This window comes from Bidens hawaiensis, unplaced genomic scaffold, assembly GCF_021521415.1.
Source record: "Bidens hawaiensis isolate Kalapana, Puna unplaced genomic scaffold, B.hawaiensis_p1.1 tig00035436_1, whole genome shotgun sequence".
NCBI classification, from domain to species: Eukaryota; Viridiplantae; Streptophyta; class Magnoliopsida; order Asterales; family Asteraceae; genus Bidens; species Bidens hawaiensis.
Genome location: NW_027496155.1, coordinates 189,564 through 195,092, shown reverse-complemented (window position 1 = coordinate 195,092; position 5,529 = coordinate 189,564). Strand labels below are relative to the sequence as shown.

General features: G+C 35.4%; 1 pseudogene; it reads right to left on the bottom strand.

The window, feature by feature from the left end:
• Nucleotides 1–2,844: 2,844 nt before the first annotated feature.
• Nucleotides 2,845–4,996, bottom strand: LOC143587270 (scarecrow-like protein 6 pseudogene; annotated as a pseudogene).
• Between the last annotated feature and the right edge of the window lie 533 nt (nucleotides 4,997–5,529).

Here is a 5,529-nt window from a genome sequence, read left to right as displayed (position 1 = left end):
AAGATGTTGAAGTGATTTATACCAGGTGTCACTAAAGTATAATCTAGGGTGTCACTCGTGTCGGTTTGATCATTTAACAGATTGAAAGATTTTGGGTTCAATGGCGAAGGTTGGTTAGGGCCCGGGTGGCCCTGGCTCTGGCCCTCAGGGGAGGCTCGGAGGTTGTGCGAGTCGCACCATCGACCGAGGCACATAATTTTCGGAGGCACAAACTTTTTTTATACATATTACATATATATGTTTTTTGGTGTTAAAAATAAGGTTATTTGCAATGGTTTATGAGATAATGCCATGCTTAGAATGGTTTCTACTTATAATGAATTGGTCGATAAAAGTTTTATCCACGTATGCTAGCGAATACAATTTTTTTGTTAAGGCCTACGGGCCTTTTAGTTTTGGCTTGGCCGAGGTATTTAAATTCTCGGAGACGGCCTTGCGCCCCCCCCCCCCTGTTTTTTTATGTATTACTGTAAATTTACTCGTTTTCGTCATAAATTTGTTATACGTAGTGTAAATATAGCCGTTTTTTGCCGAAATTTTTTATATGTAGTGTAAAATTTAGCCGTTTTCGTTTGAAATTATTAATACGTAGTGTAAAATTAGCCGTTTTCGGCCGAAATTTTTTATACGTAGTGTAAAATTTAGCCGTTTTCGGCAGAATTTTTTATACGTAGCGTAAATTAGCCGTTTTCGGCCGAAAATTTGAACTCGGCCCCCTTTGTTGGTGAAATTTTGTATACATATTGAGTCCCCCGGTATCTTAGTCCAAGCTTCACCACTATTTGGATTTACATGTTGATGAGTTGAGTATGTGAACTTGATTATTCGTGTTTATTTATTTAGTTAATCGAATGGAATTTCTTATGTATGTTCATTTATTTATTAAGCGAACGAGCATAAGCAACCTTTCGGTTGAACTGTTTATGAACACTAACAAACACATTATTTTTTTGGCCAGAAGAACCAAACTTGATGACCTGACCGGTGTTTGGTTGATTTTATGGTTTATTTGGAGCCCTGGATTGTCGATTCACTTTAATGAAGACAAGGCCCATCAATGCCGTACACGTGTGGGTCTAGTGATATAGACAACTCTCTTATGTTTCACTTAGGCCCACTGTCTCAAACACTGTCTTTGCCTTCCCATGTTTTAACCAAAATGAAACAGCCAGAAGATAAAATCACATTTAATTTAAAGTGAAATATTAAATTATGAAAGTAGCATTTTATATTTATTTTTGGTGATCACATTATGTAACCGTTACAAATGGGGTTGGCGGCCCATAGACAAAACCAAAGCATTTAAATTACCAATACGTCGGATGATTTTGAGTTCAAGTTTTCTGGATAACAGAAATTCGTCATTAAAAAACATAATGTATTAGTTATGTGATGGTAGTAAACTTATGAACAAAGTTTAAGGATGTATATGACTAGAATATTATTTAAATAGCAAATACCATTCTATGTTTATAGCGGAATAAAAATTGGTTAATTAAGAAAGTGGGGTACTTAATCATACAAATCATTTGACAATAGTGTTATTTAATCTAATAAAAAAACCCTGAGAATTTATAATTGCCACTAGTAATGATTTGAATAAAAAATGTAGTAAAAATGTATATAGATCTTTATCTTCTTCTTACATTGAATTAGAAACACAACATGTAATAAATTATTTGGTGTAATATGATTGGGGCTCCACTAAAAAAGGAAAATTAAATGATAACAACATATGTTTTGTTCAATTTTCATTCTAGGTAAGATAGTTTATGTGAATTAAGTCAATAGCACAATATTTCTGATTTACTTATATTTACACAACCATTATTATTAATTTATTATTGATTATTTAAATTTTATTAGTGGATAATAAGTAAGATGTTATTATATAATTAATCAGCTATATCACATAAAAAGATTTATTAATAAAATAAGTACATATGCATTTTGCCTGAAAAATACTTAAAAGGAATATTGAAATGCTTCTAGGAAACTAAAGGCTTAATATTGTTTGTGTAGGGTCCAACAGGGAAAAGTCCCATGTGATTTGGGTTATAAATTTTGGTCATAGCTACTAAAATATTTAGATACTAATAAAGTATTGTATCAAATGAATATATTAATGATAGTACAAATGCATCACCTTTAGGCCTAACAATGATTAAAATCTTAAAATAATGTAAATATATTCATAGAAAATCATTATATAATTGAGTAAAATACATATATATATATATATATATACATACATATATATATATATAGGAGGGATATTTTGAGAACTTGATAAGTTGAAAGAATTTAAGAACTCAATTTTGGACCATACATTTAATTAAATGAGTTTAAATATGTGATTGAGATTAAATTTGATTAAAAAATGAATCAAGAGAGAGAATAAGTATTTTTGATAATTACTCAAGTTTAAATGTTAGTTACACATGTGTAATAAGTCGATTCGGTGTGTAAAAAAATACTGTAATTTTTTATACATTACTTAAACTTACGTATTATACATGTGTAAATAAAATTCAAAAAAAAATTGTTATATTGAGTTCTTTCGAGTTCTTAAAGCTCAAAGCGGTTCTCAAAAGAAATCAAATCATATATATATATATATATATATATATATATATATAATCATGTATATGTTTGTATGGACAAGCAAACATCTTCCATCTCTTCTTCACATCAGCGTCAGTCACAATGAGCAACCACTTTCAAGCGGCTCACGATGGATGAGCGTCGGACGGAGGTGGCTAAAAACAATGTTTGTGTCAAATAAAGAGTCTAGAAAAGAAATTAAAAAACAAAAGGACAAGCTTCAACACAATGCTAAAAACAGCAAAGAGAACAAACACCATAAACATTAAACAACAATGCATATTCATATACTAAGAACACCACCATCCCTAAAATGTCTGGTTCCTTCTGTTTGTTCACATAGAAACAAAATTAAACATTACAATACAAGTACTCAAATGACAAAAATAAACCACCTAAAAACAAAGTGTTATTACACCACAATCCATCTTCCAAGACTCCCTTCAATCTTTCAACATCTCCAAGCCGAAGCCGAAACGAGCTCCCGATGTTGCCAGCAAAGCACAAGCGCCGATTGCCTCCTTTCGATATGAAATCCCCGAATCGGTGTCCTCTTAATCACACACAAAGCTTGACTTTCCGTGAAATTGCTAAACGTCAACGGAGAAAACCCGCTTGAAACAAACTGTGACCGCCAATGCTGAGTCTTTTCGGGAAAAGAAAACCGTCCGGTTATTATCTTTTCGACACTCGGTTGGATCAAAAACCGTTCAATCTTCTGTGACGAGTCGGGATTCATGTTCACAGCATCAAGTGACTCAAGCAGGTTCGAGACAGACTGAAGGGCGTGAATTAGATGGTTCGGGAAGGGCAAATCCGTCCTTTCACACCCTTGATCAACGGAAACCACATTCTTCGGAGCAAGATTCTTAACAAAACGGAGAACCAACGGTAAAGGGATTTGGTAGTTGGAAACCGTGCTGATCGGGAGATTCACAGCCACGGCTTCATTATCAGAACCACGAAAGGGTAAAGACCACGAAACCGAAGCAAGAACATCAATGCTGACTATCTCAAAGTCAAACCCGATGTTCAATTCAGTAGCGAAATGAACCAAATTGTCACGAGTTAACCCGAGTTGGACATGATCATTTCCGGGCGAGGCAAAAGTAGTGATTTTTAAAAATGGGGCTCTATTAATATTATTATTATTACTTCTTAATGCAAGTTCTTGCATAAAAGAAGCCCATTGATCACCAAACCTAATATCAAAGTCAACTACATGAACCCGGTCAAACCCGTCTAACACTTCAAGTAAAGCTTGATTACAAGTGAAATTAGTAAACTGAACTAACGGTGACACCTCTGAGAATGACTTATAAGCACCAATTTTGAAGATTAAATTAAAAGGTGACACAATTGGGTTCATATTATTAATAACCGAATGTAACAACAACTGTAAACCTTCCTTGAAGTAAAATGCAGCCCGTTCGAACGGCTTACCGATCGGAGAAAGCTGATGATTGAGCCGCGCCAATATCGACTGCGCGAGTATCGGGTTGTCACCCGAGTGAATACACTCGGATGCCTTAAAAAGCTGATCAACAACCCCTTGTTCTTGTTCATCAAAAGTAGTTAGTTTCTTAATATTCATAACTTGTGATGGGAATTGAAGGCCGTGCATTGGGAAGTTGTTCTGTGTGCTTCCCGAGTTGTACCTCTTAGGGTTTGGTTCATAGAAAGCTGGATTTGGGTTAATTAGCAAGTGGGGTTTCACATCCACCTGGTGGTGGTGGTCGGAGAACATGACGGCAGACGGCGACGGCGGCGCCGCCGTGGTCTCCGGCCAAACAGAAAACAACCCATTTTTGTCGGCGGAGTGAAACCCAACAAGCCCTTGCCGTGGATGAATTTATTTAAATTTAAATTTAAACCCATTGATGGGTCTTCAACATCACCCATAATCCACCGGAGAATGGACTGCTCTTGGCCGGATTCTGATAACACAGTCTCCCAGTCTTCCATTTCACCGCCGGAGATGTTTAAAACATTTTCCGGCAGCGGCGCCACCGCAACACCACCACCGCCTGTTGACGTGGAAGTTGGTGGGCTTGGACTGCTTATTATGCTGACGTTATCCAGTACAGACTTTGGTTCTTCAAAGTACTTATTACACTTCTTACCTTTATTAATAATAATATTATTAGTAACCAAATCTTGAAAATGTACAACTTTATTTGCACAAGGTACACCTTTCATCTAACGCCGGTCACCGGAGTTTGAAGAAAACAAAAACCCACATTAAAGATTGGATTTTTATGTGAAATAATTGCTAGAAATTGGGTTTTTGGGTGTGAAAATGAAAACCCATTTCAGCAAAGATAATAATAATAATCTTTTGAGGGGAAAATAATATTGGAATAAGTAAATGGTTTTGATGATATGTTATGTGTTGTGTGTGATGGCAAGGTGAGTTTACTTCTATTTTCTGCCATGGATGCGTGCAACATAAAAAAGTGGTAAAGTTACTCTGTACATAGTGGGGCCCACAGTAGGCTCTTGATTTTTTTTTGAATCAGTTTGTGAAATGGTCCTTGTAATATAAGCTTATCTTCAGTTTTATAAACTTTTTTGAAACGATGATTTTCTTTAAGATAGGATATCGCGCACTTTAAATTTGTAAAGTCGGTTATATTATGCTTTCTTAACTGGGCATACGTTGACATCAGAGCTTGACTTAAGTGCCCCCCCTAGGATGACCAATCCCGATAGTTGACGCTTAATAGTCGTTGTGTCATAATAAAAAGGGAATGAGCACTCATGGGTACTACCCATTTACCGGCCAATCATACGTTGTTATTTCATTTCTACACTCAAGTACCTACAAACCATAAAATAGCTGGAAACACCTACTCACAAGTACCCTAAAACTTTTTGATTATTAATGGACTTTTTAATTTCTTCAAAAGTCTCCAATAGTAATAT